Source organism: Triticum urartu, chromosome 3A (genome assembly GCF_056163025.1).
Source record: "Triticum urartu cultivar PI428250 chromosome 3A, HENAU_Tu73, whole genome shotgun sequence".
NCBI lineage: Eukaryota > Viridiplantae > Streptophyta > Magnoliopsida > Poales > Poaceae > Triticum > Triticum urartu.
Genome location: NC_141875.1, coordinates 35,895,054 through 35,912,222, shown reverse-complemented (window position 1 = coordinate 35,912,222; position 17,169 = coordinate 35,895,054).

Below are 17,169 nucleotides of genomic sequence, written 5' to 3'. Positions count from 1 at the left end.
ACCACTAAGGGAATCACAAAACACATACTATCAAAATATCAAACACACATCAAGTTCACATGATTACTTGCAACATGATTTCTCCCGTGACCTCAAGAACAAAAATAACTATTCACAAATGATAATGATGCTCGATATCAGAGGGGTATTAAATAGCATATTGGATCTAAACATATAATCTTCCACCAAGTAAACCATATAGTAATCAACTACAAGATGTAATCAACACTACTAGTCACTCACAAGCACCAATCTATAGTTCCAGCAACAAGATTGAACACAACAGATGAATTAGGATTTGAGATGAGATGGTGATGTTGAAGATCTTGATGGAGATTGCCCTCCCCAAGATCGGAGAGTTGTTGATGACGAATCGCTTTGCCAGAGGGCAAAAGTGCTCCTGCCCAAGTTCCTGAAGGAAATATGCCCTAGATGCAATAATAAAGTTATTATTTATTTCCTTATTTCATGATAAATGTTTATTATTCATGCTAGAATTGTATTAACCGGAAACATGAAAGTGTCACTAGTATGCCTCTACTTGATTAGCTCGTTAATTAAAGATGGTTATGTTTCCTAACCATAGACATGAGTTGTCATTTGATTAACGGGATCACATCATTAGGAGAATGATGTGATTGACTTCACCCATTCCGTTAGCTTAGCACTTGACCGTTTAGTATGTTGCTATTGCTTTCTTCATGACTTATACATGTTCCTATGACTATGAGATTATGCAACTCCCGTTTACCGGAGGAACACTTTGTGTGCTACCAAACGTCACAACGTAACTGGGTGATTATAAAGGAGCTCTACAGGTGTCTCCAAAGGTACATGTTAGGTTGGCGTATTTCGAGATCAGGATTTGTCACTCCGATTGTCGGAGAGGTATCTCTGGGCCCTCTCGGTAATGCACATCACATAAGCCTTGCAAGCATTTCAACTAATGAGTTAGTTGCGAGATGATGTATTATGGAACGAGTAAAGAGACTTTCCGGTAACGAGATTGAACTAGGTATTGAGATACCGACGATCGAATCTCGGGCAAGTAACATACCGATGAAAAAGGGAACAACGTATGTTGTTATGCGGTCTGACCGATAAAGATCTTCGTAGAATATGTAGGAGCCAATATGAGCATCCAGGTTCCGCTATTGGTTATTGACCGGAGACGTGTCTCGGTCATGTCTACATTGTTCTCGAACCTGTAGGGTCCGCACGCTTAAGGTTTCGATGACAGTTATATTATGAGTTTATGAGTTTTGATGTATCGAAGGAGTTCGGAGTCCCAGATATGATCACGGACATAACGAGGAGCCTCGAAATGGTCGAGACATAAAGACTGATATATTGGACGACTATAGTCGGACACCGGAAGTGTTCCGGGGAAGTTTTGGATAAAACCGGAGTACCGGGGGGTTACCGGAACCCCCCGGGGGGTTAATGGGCCTCATGGGCCTAAAGTGGAGAAGAGGAGGGGTGGCCAGGGAAGGCCGCGCGCTCCTCCCCCTCTAGTTTGAATTGGACAAGGAGGGAGGGGCGGCGCCCCCCCCCCTTTCCTTCCTCTCCTCTCTCCCTTCCTTCCCCGTCTCCTACTTGGACAAGGAAAAGGAGGGAGTCCTACTCCCGGTAGGAGTAGGACTCCTCCCTGGCGCGCCTCATCATGGTCGGCCGCCCCTCCCCCTTGCTCCTTTATATACGGGGGCAGGGGGCACCTCTAGACACAACAATTGATCCTTGAGATCTCTTAGCCGTGTGCGGTGCCCCCCTCCACCATAATCCTCGATAATATTGTAGCGGTGCTTAGGCGAAGCCCTGCGACGGTAGAACATCAAGATCTTCACCACGCCGTCGTGCTGACGGAACTCTTCCCCGACACTTTGCTGGATCGGAGTCCGGGGATCGTCATTGAGCTGAACGTGTGCTAGAACTCGGAGGTACCGTAGTTTCGGTGCTTGATCGGTCGGGCCATGAAGACGTACGCCTACATCAACTGCGTTGTTATAACAATTCCGCTTTCGGTCTACGAGGGTACGTGGACAACACTCTCCCCTCTCGTTGCTATGCATCACCATGATCTTGCGTGTGCGTACGAATATTTTTGAAATTACTACGTTCCCCAACAGTGGTATCAGAGCCTAGGTTTTATGTGTTGATGTTATATGCACGAGTAGAACATAAGTGAGTTGTGGGCGATATAAGTCATACTGCTTACCAGCATGTCATACTTTGGTTCGGCGGTATTCTTGGATGAAGCGGCCCGGACCGACATTACGCGTACGCTTACACGAGACTAGTTCTACCGACGTGCTTTGCACACAGGTGGCTGGCGGGTGTCAGTTTCTCCAACTTTAGTTGAACCAAGTGTGGCTACGCCCGGTCCTTGCGAAGGTTAAAACAGCACCAACTTGACAAACTATCGTTGTGGTTTTGATGCGTAGGTAAGATTGGTTCTTGCTAAGCCCGTAGCAGCCACGTAAAACTTACAACAACAAAGTAGAGGGCGTCTAACTTGTTTTTGCAGGGCATGTTGTGATGTGATATGGTCAAGACGTGATGAGATATAAGTTGTTGTATGAGATGATCATGTTTTGTTGAAGTTATCGGCAACTGGCAAAATACTTATGGTTGTCTCTCTATTGCATAAGATGCAAGCACCAAATAATTGCTTTACTTTATTGCTATGCGATAGCAATAGTTGCAAGAGCAATTGGTGGCGAGACGACCTTGTAACGACACATTGATATAGATCAAGATGATGGAGATCATGGTGTCATGCCGGTGACGATAGAGATCACGACAGTACTTTGGAGATGGAGATCAAAGGCGCAAGATAATCATGGCCATATCATGTCACATATTTTGATTGCATATGATGTTTATCTTTTATACATCTTATTTTGCTTAGTTCGACAGTAGCTTTATAAGATGATCTCTCACTAAATTTCAAGGTATAAGTGTTCTCCCTGAGTATGCACCGTTGCGAAAGTTCTTCGTGCCGAGACACCACGTGATGATCGGGTGTGATAGGCTCTACGTTCAAATACAACGGGTGCAAAACAGTTGCACACGTGGAATACTCAAGTTAAACTTGACGAGCCTAGCATATACAGATATGGCCTCAGAACACTGGAGACCGAAAGGTCGAGCGTGAATCATATAGTAGATATGATCAACATAGTGATGTTCACCATTGAAACTACTCCATCTCACGTGATGATCGGACATGGTTTAGTTGATTTGGATCACGTGATCACTTAGTCCTGATAGTATTAGCATATCTATGGTGTAGATCAATAGCTCGCGTTTAGCTCCCCTGTTTTATTTTTGATATGTTCCTAGAGAAAACTAAGTTGAAAGATGTTAGTAGCAATGATGCGGATTGGATCCGTGATATGAGGTTTATCCTCATTGCTGCACAGAAGAATTATGTCTTTGATGCACCGCTAGGTGACAAACCTATTGCAGGAGCAGATGCAGATGTTATGAACATTTGGCTAGCTCAATATGATGACTACTTGATAGTTTGGTGCACCATGCTTAATGGCCTAGAATCGGGACTTCAAAGACGTTTTGAACGTCATGGACCATATGAGATGTTCCAGGAGTTGAAGTTAATATTACAAGTAAATACCCGAGTTGAGAGATATGAAGTCTCCAACAAGTTCTATAGCTAAAAGATGGAGGAGAATCGCTCAACTAGTGAGCATGTGCTCAGATTGTCTAGGTACTACAATCGCTTGAATCAAGTGGGAGTTAATCTTCCAGATAAAATAGTGATTGACAGAATTCTCTAGTCACCATCACCAAGTTAGTAGAACTTCGTGATGAACTATGATATGCAAGGGATAACGGAAACGATTCCCAAGCTCTTTGTAATGCTGAAATTGACGAAGGTAGAAATCAAGAAAAACATCAAGTGTTGATGGTTGACGAGACCACTAGTTTCAAGAAAAGGGCAAAGAAAAAAGGGGAACTTCAAGAAGAACAGCAAGCAAGTTGCTGCTCAAGTGAAGAAGCCCAAGTCTGGTCCTAAGCCTGAGACTAAGTGCTTCTACTGCAAAGGGACTGGTCACTGGAAGTGGAACTACCCAAGTATTTGGCGGATAAGAAAGGATGGCAAAGTAAACAAAGGTATATTTGATATACATGTTATTGATGTGTACTTTACTAGTGTTCATAGCAACCCCTCAGCATTTGGTACTAGTTCAGTTGCTAAGATTAGTAACTTGAATCGGGAGTTGCAGAATGAACAGAGACTAGTTAAGGGTAAGGTGACGATGTGTGTTTGAAGTAGTTCCAAGATTGATATGATCATCATCGCACACTCCCTATACTTTCGGGATTAGTGTTAAATCTAAATAAGTGTTATTTGGTGTTTGCGTTGAGCATAAATATGATTTGATCATGTTTATTGCAATACGGTTATTCATTTAAGTAAGAGAATAAATTGTTGTTTTGTTTACATGAATAAAACCTTATATGGTTACACACCCAATGAAAATGGTTCGTTGGATCTCGATCGTAGTGATACACATATTCATAATATTGAAACAAAAAGATGCAAAGTTAATAATGATAGTGCAACTTATTTGTGGCACTGCTGTTTAGGTCATATTGGTGTAAAGCGCATGAAGAAACTCCATGCTGATGGGTTTTTGGAATCACTTGATTATGAATCACTTGATGCTTGCGAACCATGCCTCATGGGCAAGATGACTAAGACTCTGTTCTCCGGAACAATGGAGCGAGCAACAGATTTGTTGCAAATCATACATACTGATGTATGAGGTCCGATGAATATTGAGGCTCATGGCAGGTATCATTATTTTCTGATCTTCACAGATGATTTGAGCAGATATGAGTATATCTACTTGATGAAACACAAGTCTGAAACATTTGAAAAGTTCAAAGAATTCCATAGTGAAGTGGAGAATCATCGTAACAAAAATAAAAGTTTCTACGATATGATCACAGAAGTAAAATATTTGAGTTACGAGTTTGGCCTTCAGTTAAAAACAATGTGAAATAGTTTCACTACTCACGCCACCTGAAACACCACAGTGTAATGGTGTGTCCGAACGTCATAACCGTACTTTATTTGATATGGTGCGATCTATGATGTCTCTTACCAATCTACCACTATCGTTTTGGGGTTATGCATTAGAGACAGCTGCATTCACGTTTAATAGGGCACCATCTAAATCCGTTGAGACGACACCATATGAACTATGGTTTGGCAAGAAACCTAAGCTATCGTTTCTTAAAGTTTGGGACTGCGATGCTTATGTGAAAAAGTTTCAACATGATAAGCTTGAACCCAAATCGGAGAAGTAAATCTTCATAGGATACCCAAAAGAAACTGTTGGGTACACCTTCTATCACAGATCTAAAGGCAAGTTATTCATTGCTGAGAATGGATCCTTTCTAGAGGAGTTTCTCTCGAAAGAAGTGAGTGGGAGGAAAGTAGAAAACTTGATAAGGTAATTGTACCTTCTCCCTTATTGGAAAGTAGTTCCTCACAGAAATCTGTTCTTCTGACTACTACACCAATTAGTGAGGAAGCTAATGATGATGATCATGTAACTTCAGATCAAGTTACTACCGAATCTCATAGATAAACCAGAGTGAGATCCGCACCAGAGTGGTACGGTAATGTTCTAGAAGTCATGTTACTAGACCATGACGAACTTGCGAACTATGAGGAAGCGATGATGAGCCCAGATTCCACAAAATGGTTTGAGGCCATGAAATCTGAGATATGATCCTTGTTTGAGAACAAAGTATGGACTTTGATGGATTTGCCCAATGATCGGCAAGCCATGGAAAATAAATGGATCTTCAAGAGGAAGACGGACGCTGACAGTAGTGTTACTATCTACAAAGCTAGAATTGTCGCAAAAGGTTTTCGACAAGTTCAAGGTGTTGACTACGATGAGAGTTTCTCACTCGTATCTATGCTTAAGTCTGTCCGCATCATGTTAGCAATTGCCACATTTTATGAAATCTGGCAAATGGATAAACAAAACTGCATTCCTTAATGGATTTATTAAAGAAGAGTTGTATACGATGCAACTAGAAGGTTTTGTCGATCCTAAAGGTGTTAACTAAATATGCAAGCTCCATCGATCCATCTATGAACTGGTGCAAGCATCTCGGAGTTGGAATATACGCTTTGATAAGTTGATCAAAGCATATAGTTTTATACAGACTTGTGGTGAAGCCTGTATTTACAAGAAAGTGAGTGGGAGCACTACAGCATTCCTGATAAGTATATGTGAATGACATATTGTTGATCGGAAATAATGTAGAATTATTCTGCAAAGCATAAAGGAGTGTTTGAAAGAATTTTTTCAAAGAAAACCTCGGTGAAGCTGCTTACATATTGAGCATCAAGATCTATAGAGATAGATCAAGACGATTGATAAGTTTTTCAATGAATACATACCTTGACAAGATTTTGAAGTAGTTCAAAATGGAACAGTTAAAGAAAGAGTTCTTGCCTGTGTTACAAGGTATGTAGTTGAGTAAGACTCAAAACCCGACCACTGCAGAAGATAGAGAGAGAATGAAAGTCATTCCCTATGCCTCAGCCATAGGTTCTGTAAAGTATGCCATGCTGTGTATCAGACCTATTGTATACCCTGCCCTGAGTTTAGCAAGGGAGTACAAAAGTGATCTAGGAGTAGATCATTGGACATTGGTCAAAATTATCCTTAGTGGAATAAGGATATGTTTCTCGATTATGGAGGTGAGAAAAGGTTCATCGTAAAGGGTTACGTCGATGCAAGTTTTGACACTGATCCAGATGACTCTAAGTCTCAATCTAGATACATATTGAAAGTGGTAGCAATTGTCTAGAGTAGCTCCATGCAGAGCATTGTTGACATAGAAATTTGCAAAATACTTACGGATCTGAATGTGGCAGACCCGTTGACTAAACTTCTCTCACAAGCAAAACATGATCACACCTCAGTACTCTTTGGGTGTTAATCACATAGCGATGTGAACTAGATTATTAACTCTAGTAAACCCTTTGAGTGTTGGTCACATAACGATGTGAACTATGGGTGTTAATCACATGATGATGTGAACTATTAGTGTTAAATCACATGGTGATGTGAACTAGATTATTGACTCTAGTGCAAGTGGGAGACTGAAGGAAATATGCCCTAGAGGCAATAATAAAGTAATTATTTATTTCCTTATTTCATGATAAATGTTTATTATTCATGCTAGAATTGTATTAACCCGAAACATGATACATGTGTGAATACATAGACAAACAGAGTGTCACTAGTATGCCTCTACTTGACTAGCTCGTTAATTAAAGATGGTTATGTTTCCTAACCATAGACATGAGTTGTCATTTGATTAACGGGATCACATCATTAGGAGAATGATGTGATTGACTTGACCCATTCCGTTAGCTTAGCACTTGATCGTTTAGTATGTTGCTATTGCTTTCTTCATGACTTATACATGTTCCTATGACTATGAGATTATGCAACTCCCGTTTACCGGAGGAACACTTTGTGTGCTACCAAACGTCACAACGTAACTGGGTGATTCTAAAGGAGCTCTACAGGTGTCTCCAAAGGTACATGTTGGGTTGGCGTATTTCGAGATTAGGATTTGTCACTCCGATTGTCGGAGAGGTATCTCTGGGCCCTCTTGGTAATGCACATCACATAAGCCTTGCAAGCATTGCAACTAATGAGTTAGTTGCGAGATGATGTATAATGGAACGAGTAAAGAGACTTTCCGGTAACGAGATTGAACTAGGTATTAAGATACCGACGATCGAATCTCGGGCAAGTAACATACCGATGACAATGGGAACAACGTATGTTGTTATGTGGTCTGACCGATAAAGATCTTCTTAGAATATGTAGGAGCCAATATGAGCATCCAGGTTCTGCTATTGGTTATTGACCGGAGACGTGTCTCGGTCATGTCTACATTGTTCTCGAACCCATAGGGTCCGCACGCTTAAGGATTCGATGATAGTTATATTATGAGTTTATGAGTTTTGATGTGCCGAAGGAGTTCAGAGTCCTGGAAATGATCACGGACATAACGAGGAGTCTTGAAATGGTCGAGACATAAAGATTGATATATTGGACGACTATATTCAGACACCGAAAGTGTTCAGGGGAAGTTTCGGATAAAACCGGAGTACCGGGGGGTTACCGGAACCCCCCGGGGAGTTAATGGGCCTCATGGGCCTAAAGTGGAGAAGAGGAGGGGCGGCCAGGGCAGGCCGCGCGCCCCCACCCCCTCTAGTCTGAATTGGACAAGGAGGGAGGGGCGGCGCCCCCTCTTTCCTTCCTCTCCTCTCTCCCTTCCTTCCCACTCTCCTACTTGGACAAGGAAAAGGAGGGAGTCCTACTCCCGGTAGGAGTAGGACTCCTCCCTGGCATGCCTCATCATGGCCAGCCGCCCCTCCCCCTTGCTCCTTTATATACGGGGGCAGGGGGCACCTCTAGACACAACAATTGATCCTTGAGATCTCTTAGCCGTGTGCGGTGCCCCCCTCCACCATAATCCTCGATAATATTGTAGCGGTGCTTAGGCAAAGGCCTGCGACGGTAGAACATCAAGATCGTCACCACGCAATCGTGCTGACGGAACTCTTCCCTGACAGTTTGTTGGATCGGAGTCCGGGGATCGTCATCGAGCTGAACGTGTGCTAGAACTCGGAGGTGCCGTAGTTTCGGTGCTTGATCAGTCGGGCTGTGAAGACGTACGACTACATCAACCACGTTGTTATAACGCTTCCGCTTTCGGTCTACGAGGGTACGTGGACAACACTCTCCCCTCTCGTTGCTATGCATCACCATGATCTTGCGTGTGCGTAGGAATATTTTTGAAATTACTACGTTCCCCAACAGTTCCGCCTCTAGGCGGCGGTGCTCCGTCCCGAAAGTGCTCTCCTTATTTTTTCTAGGTCAAAGTGACCTATATACCAGAAGATGGGCACCGGAGGTGGGCCTGGGTGAGCACAACCCACCAGGTCTTGTGCTCATCAGGGTGGCCCCCTCTGGTACTTATTTGCTCCAATATTCTTCATATATTTCAAAAAATTCTTCATAAAGTTTCAGCTTGTTTGGAGTTGTGTGCATAATAGGTAGCCTGACGTAGCTTTTCCAGGTCCATATTTCCAGCTATCGGAATTCTCCCTCTTTGTGTGTACCTTGCATACTATGAGAGAAAAAACATTAGAATTGCCCCAAAAATTATTATTATGCATAAAAGATCATAAATAACAGTAGGAAAACATGATGCAAAATGGACGTATCACTACCCTTACAAGGTGGAACACCATCCACCCACAACAAGACAACGCAACTCCGACTCCGGTGGAGAAACTATGAAGAAACAAAGCAACAGGTTGGCATCATGGGAGATCGTCGAACGGACCACATGTCACCCATCATCGTACGCCATCGGGGCCCCACACCGCAGCTTTGAGTTCATAGGAACAAGCAGCCAAGGTAATCTCACGGACACGCCGGAGAAGAGCCCACTACCACGAGCAATGCCACGCCTTCGACAATGCTCACCGCCGTCATCGTTGCCACAGAAGCCAGACCACCCACATCTTTGGGCGGGCACGACCAAACAACACGATCAGCAGCCACCATCTATCACTGGTCCCTCTGGCTGGTCAGGAGCTCCTGGAACGATTCCCCAAGAGGTGCGACGCACATCGCCTTCATCGTCTGATCCCAGGGGATCAAGGGTTTCCCCCAAGCAACCTTGCGTCATGGAGCGCATAGGAAACGCCTCAGCGACGCCTTCAAGAAGGAAGCGGCACTCGCAGGCAGCGCCGTAGCCTGCCCCGACCCAAAGACCGGCATAAAGGTCTTCACCCGGCATTGCACCTCCAACCACCAAACCCGAGCCAGGCCACCACCACATACACACACGCCCGGCGACCGCTGCCCCCATGCTCCCAAGTTCGTCGGAGCCACCAGATCTGGATGCCAGGGCCCAGGTCTCCATCGCTGCCACTGGGCCTCACCGGATAACCGCCAGCCCCCTGTGCCCGACGGTCATCACAGCCACCATGTAAAACAGGACGCTAGGGCCCGATCTGCCACGCACCGCCCACTGGAGCCAATCGAGCCAACGACCAACGACGCGCATGTAGATCTCATGCGTTGCCGAAGACCTCCCTCCCACCAGACCCCTCTCCTCCGCTGCAGCACTGACCGCGAGCCCGCCCGGTGGCAAGCCCTCCCTCCGTAGCTCCAGCTGGTGCTTGCTCGACGCGGCGCGCCCGTGTCCCGTACGACCGGCGCACGGCCAGCCAGCGTCCCGTGCGACCGGCGCACGGCCAGCCCGTGTCCCGTGCGACTAGTGCGCTCATAGCCCGCATATCGACGCGCCGCCTCTAGCCACGCCTCACCGCCCGCACCGCTCAACAGCACACGCCAGGTCCGCGCTCGCGGCACCCTAACAGAGGAGCTCCAGTGTCGCAGCCCACCACCGGATCCCCGCCGCACGCCAGATCCGTGCCCGCATGCCCACGCCAATGCACGCTCGCGCCTCCATGCGCCACTCCACCGGCCGGCCATGCCGCCTCGAGCATGTGCAGCAGCTCGGGCTCCCGCCGAGGCCACCGGCCCGCGCCAGCCACCTCTGGACGGAAGGGGGAAAGGGGCCTCGCCGCCGGCAGCGGTCGCCGGGCAAAGCCCACGTGGCTCGCCAGCGGCAGTGAGGTAAGGAGAGGATGGTGGGTGGGCTTCTGGCGGCGGCGGTGCCTAGGGTTTGCTCCTGAGCCGCCCGCGGGAGCGGCACGAGAGCCCGAAAGAGAGTGGACTTGATGATGATCTCTATCCTTAGGGCTGATATGTTGTTCATGCTCAAGGATATTGAAACTGCATGAAGATGATAAAGAAAAATGATGAGTCTAGCTCTGCTCAATAAATTGGATTGCACAAGGAAGAAAAAAGAAAATGAGGGCGCGGACATCCAAGCAACCATGCCTAGCAGAAATCGACAAATGTTGGGGAACAAGTGGGATAATGATAGGGTGGCGCATGAAAGAGCGACATGCAAAATGGCTGCCACTTGAATGGGCATTTTTCTGCCAAGGAGGTGAAGGCGGAAAGGTACAAGATATTCATCGATGTGCAAAAGGATAAGATGGAGTTCGACTGGGAGAGGTTGATCTTGGAGAAAAACAAAGTTGAATTGGAGAGGCAAGAGAAGGTTGCAAAATGAGAGCTTGAACAAACGGTGACAATGCATGGTCTTGAGCTTGAGAAAGAGAAGTTGCGACTTGCGAGAGAGGCGGAGGAGTCGAGGATCATGTTGCAGGACATCAACCTTCTGGATGATGAAGGGAAGAAGTGATTTTCTCCGCATGAAGAGATGACACCTTTTTTGCAGCAAAATATCTCTTCTTCTAAGAAAAATTGCCATGCATTTGTAAAGAAACTACCAACCTACAGAACTAAACCGCCATCTAAATCGTTTGCAAACCCCTCCCAGCAAACATTCGCCAGCTATTATGGTAAAAAAGTCATATTTAGTTTCCATTATGGTTCGATCCGCCTAAAGGAATTTCCTATTTAACACCCGCAAAAAAAGTTAAAATGAAGGCTTCCATCTGCGGCCTAGAAAATTTCAGCACTTTATTTGACATTAGGTTCAAAACTTTATTTTTATATCTTGTTTTGTCCATTTTAAAACGACATCTGAAAAGAAACTTTTTGCGCCTTATGTAGTATGTCACCAAAAAATTGATAGATTACTGTAAAATAGGATGTCTATCTATACATGCATGACCAACTGAGGGGCAAAAGCCTCCTTCTGTAGAAAGGCGAATGTTGACAGTGGGCTTGTGGTCAGTGTGCGTCAGTGGAAAACTAGACCAGACCAACAACTTGACAAACATAGGCAGCTTGAACAGAAGCCAAGTGGCCAGGAGCGAGTTAATTGCAAGGCAGTACCACACTTCGGCACGTTGTGACGAGTCAGTACCACTACTCAATATTTTGGCCATGCAGTACCAACTCTAAGCCTAAGTGTTGCAAAACGGTCTGACAGCCGTATAAGCGCGTATTGACCACGTATCTGTGAAGGAAATATGCCCTAGAGGCAATAATAAAGTTATTATTTATTTCCTTATATCATGATAAAAGTTTATTATTCATGCTAGAATTGTATTAACAGAAACATAATACATGTGTGAATACATAGACAAACAGAGTGTCACTAGTATGCCTCTACTTGACTAGCTCGTTAATCAAAGATGGTTATGTTTCCTAACCATGGACAAAGAGTTGTCATTTGATTAACGGGATCACATCATTAGTTGAATGATCTGATTGACATGACCCATTCCATTAGCTTAGCACCCGATCGTTTAGTATGTTGCTATTGCTTTCTTCATGACTTATACATGTTCCTATGACTATGAGATTATGCAACTCCCATTTGCCGGAGGAACACTTTGTGTGCTACCAAACGTCACAACGTAACTGGGTGATTATAAAGGAGCTCTACAGGTGTCTCCAAAGGTACATGTTGGGTTGGCGTATTTCGAGATTAGGATTTGTCACTCCGATTGTCGGAGAGGTATCTCTGGGCCCTCTCGGTAATGCACATCATGAAGCCTTGCAAGCATTGCAACTAATGAGTTAGTTGCGGGATGATGTATTACGGAGCGAGTAAAGAGACTTGCCGGTAACGAGATTGAACTAGGTATTGGATACCGACGATCGAATCTCGGGCAAGTAACATACCGATGACAAAGGGAACAACGTATGTTGTTATGCGGTCTGACCGATAAAAGATCTTCGTAGAATATGTAGGACCCAATATGAGCATCCAGGTTCCGCTATTGTTTATTGACCGGAGACGTGTCTCGGTCATGTCTACATTGTTCTCGAACCCGTAGGGTCCGCACACTTAAGGTTACGATGACAGTTATATTATGAGTTTATGCATTTTGATGTACCGAAGTTTGTTAGGAGTCCCGCATGTGATCACGGACATGATGAGGAGTCTCGAAATGGTCGAGACATAAAGATTGATATATTGGAAGCCTATATTTGGATATCGGAAGCGTTCCGGGTGAAATCGGGATTTTACCAGATTACCGGGAGGTTACCGGAACCCCCCGGGAGGTATATGGGCCTTAGTGGGCCTTAGTGGAAGAGAGGAGAGGTGGCCAGAGATGGGCCGCGCGCCCCTCCCCCCCTTTGGTCCGAATAGGACAAGGAGAGGGGGCCGGCCCACCTTCCTCCTCTCTCTCCTCTTTTCCCCCCTCCGCGAATCCTATTCCAACTAGGAAAGGGGGGAGTCCTACTCCCGGAAGGAGTAGGACTCCTCCTGGCGCGCCACCTCTTGGCCGGCCAGCCCCCCCCCCTTTGAGCCTTTATATACGGAGGCACGGGGCACCCCTAGAGACACAAGTTGATCCACGTAATCATATTCTTAGCCGTGTGCGGTGCCCCCTTCCACCATAGTCTTCGATAATATTGTAGTGGTGCTTAGGCGAAGCCCTGCGATGGTAGTACATCAAGATCGTCACCACGCCGTCATGCTGATGGAACTCTTCCCCGACACTTTGCTGGATCGGAGTCCGGGGATCGTCATCGAGCTGAACGTGGGCTAGAACTCCGAGGTGACGTACGACTACATCAACCAAGTTAACGCTTCCGTTGTCGATCTACAAGGGTACGTAGATCACACTCTCCCCCTCTCGTTGCTATGCATCACCATGATCTTGCGTGTGCGTAGGAAATTTTTTTAAATTACTACGAAACCCAACAATCTGACCTACCGGCCCCACGTGTCAGCTGCCACGGTGGCTTACCCGCGCGCACTCGCACCTGCGCGGTCACTCGTCCCAGCCTGCTCGGTCGCACCAAGTAGCTTGGTCCGGTCCAATCGAACTCGTATGCGATGAACCCTAGTTTCCTCTCCCCCTCCCTCGTCTCCCTCTCCCATCTCAGGCGATGGCGACAGCGACTCTCGACGGCGTCGATGGCGCGGGCGGGTACGGGGACCTTCCTGGCCTAGGCCCCGATGAGCACTTAGGTCGGGACAACGTTGACGGCTCCAGTTCATACTACTCCAGCGCAGGAGACGAGGATTTGGAGGAGGAGGACGCGCTGTCCATGGAGGACAAGGTGAAGCTAGCAGAGATATGGGTGGCCCACCCTACCAGTAGCCATCAGTAGACCAGTGGAGCTGCTGGCGGCGTGCTGTAAGTCGTTCTCTTCTCTGCTTCTGCTTCTTTCTATATATTCCAAAACAGGGGGCTAGGGTTAGTGTTGCTCATGACAGTATAAATTTGTGTTGTCAATTATAGTTTGGATGATGCTGTTTGGGACGTTTGGATTCATTTTGATGCACAACACAATCTGGATAGGAAGATATGCAGTTCAGATGTTACATTTCTGAACTTATATGCACTGATGCACACACAAGGTTATTCTTTCTTTGATGAATTGTATCACATGAAGAATTTGGGCAGAGGAGAGGAAAGAGAGCATGGGTTAGAGTTAATTGGCACAAACATCAAACTGCAACAACTTAAGAAGGAATATGAGCATAGTTTAGTTCTGAATTTGCTAGTGAGGGCAATAGCACCTTTTGTATGTCAGATAGAAGAAGATTTAGTGAGATCAAACTACAGCAATGTCTGTCAGAGGAGAGAAGAAAATTTAGCAACTATATTGTATAAACCATCTATTGTGTCTGATCTCAGTGAGCCTGCAGTTTTAGCTGTTGATCAACTAGGTGTTGTTTTTCCTAGTCAGTGCACACAAGAGAGCAGAAATTTGAGTAAGGGGAAGCTCAAAGCTGTAATGGAGGAAGAGGAGGGACATAATAGTGATGATAGTGATAACTCTGAGGATGTTGTATATGACAGTGATAATAATCTCTTATGCATGGAGAAGTACAGGATAATTGAAGACACAGAGATAATTGAGGGGAATGGACTAGCAGAGCAAGAAGTTGAAGATGGAGATTCAGATGAAGATAATGAGGATTCAGAAGAGGAACAATTACATTATGAGGGTGACACTGAGGTTGAGGACTTGTTTGAGATGGAGGAGGAGGAGCAGGAGAAGGAGAAAGAGGATGAGGTCAATGTTGTTGCAACAGAAGAAGCACCAATGCAAAAACCTCCAAAAAAGAGGAAGAAGCTGGTAGTTAGGAGAGGCCCTACTACTAGGACACATTCAAGTGTGTTGGAGGAGGTGCAACCTGATTTCATTCCTTCATCAGATGAAGAAGATGATGGGTTGCTGTTTGAGGATGATGATGGACATGAGCCAATGTCCTTTGTTCTACCTAAAGGGAGGAATAGTAGGGTCAAGAAAAGGAAACCATGGATCAGGTACAATGACAAACTTTAGCAACCACATCAGCAGTTATGTCTGTACATGTGCTTCAAGAATCAGCAGCAATTCAGAGATGCTTTGTTGAGCTTGCACATCACACGGGCCAGAGACTTCAGGTATCACAGGAATTCAGACCAAAGGATCATTGCCCTGTTGTAAGCAAGAGCACTGCCAGTTTTGCATAGTTGTTGCGGTTATCAAAGGGGAGAAGACTTTTGCTATTAAGAAAATGAGGCTGGAGCACACTTGCCCTAGAAGCACTGAGTCATCAAGGATCAGTGCCAAGTGGCTTGCAAAGACCTATGAGTCATTGTTCAGGTCTAATCCAACCACCAGCATACACACTCTAATTGACAACTGCAATGAGAAGTATGGTGTTGATGTGCCAAGGCACATGGCCTATAGGGCCAACAACCTTGCTGTAGAAGCTGTGCTAGGAGAGCACAAGATTCAGTATCCCAGACTTAGGGATTATGCTCAAACCATCATGGATACAAACCCTGGTAGTAGAGTTATAGTTGCAACAGTTACTCCAAGACCAACTACAAAAATACCACATCCAGGACCAAGGTTTCATGCTATGTTCTTCTGCATAAATGGAGCAAGGGAGGGATTTCTCAATGGATGCATACCATTCATTGGTTAGTAATGCTTTATAGTTCTTTCTCAATGGATGTAGTGGTGCTTTATAGTTCTTTATACTTAAATATATAGTTTAGTAATGCTTTGTAGAAGTTTAAATTGTTCTTTGGTTGCAACAACAGGTGTTGATGGATGCTTTATTAAACTCACCACTGGTGCTCAAATCCTAGCTGCCACTAGAAGAGATGGGAATAATAATATTTTCCCACTTGCATTTACTGTTCTTGGACAAGAGGACACAGCTAACCGGTGTTGGTTTCTACACTAACTGAAGATATGTCTAGGAGGAGAAGTTGGCAAATTTGGGCCTTATACTATCATGTCTGATAGGCAGAAGGTATGCATGCATCTTTCTGTTATGTTATTGCTTTTGTGTTCTTCTGTATTAGCATGTTATGTTCTAGATATAATAGTACAGCAGCTAAGTCTAGCATGCTATGTGAACAGGGGCTACTAAATGCAGTAAACCAAGTTTTTGCAAACTGTCATCAAAGATTTTGCCTTAGACACCTCTACGCAAATTTACAGAATGCTGGATTTAGGGGGAAAGATCTTAAGAAATGCATGGATAATGCCAGCTATGCTTATAACCAGCACAAGTTTAACATTGCCATGAATGACATGAAAATGAGAGTGAGGAAGCTTGGAAGTGGATAAGTGGAATACCTAAGCACACATGGGCTAGGCATGCTTTTGACACTAACTGCAAGACAGACTTGGTTGTTAACAACCTGTCTGAGGTGTTCAACAAGTACATCCTAGATTTTAGGAAAAAAAACCTATTAGGACTATGACTGATGGTATTAAGTACAAGCAGATGGTGAGGTCGCATAATAACAAAGAGAGGGGAAAGGCATCTTTGTGGGAGATCACACCACATTATGCTGAGAAGCTTGAGGTGGAAAAGGAAAGGGCCAGATTCTGCAAACCTATTCAAGCTGGTGTAAATCTTTGGCAAGTGACCAGTGGGCAGCAAACACATGCTGTAAACTTGGAACTTTATACATGTGGCTACAGAAAGTGGGACCTGTCTGGCATACCATGTAACCATGCAATATCAGCAATTAACAAGGCAAAAAGATTTCCAGAGAACTATGTCTGCAATTTCTTCAAAAAACCTTTTTACCTTGGTGCATATGAACCAATGATATATCCA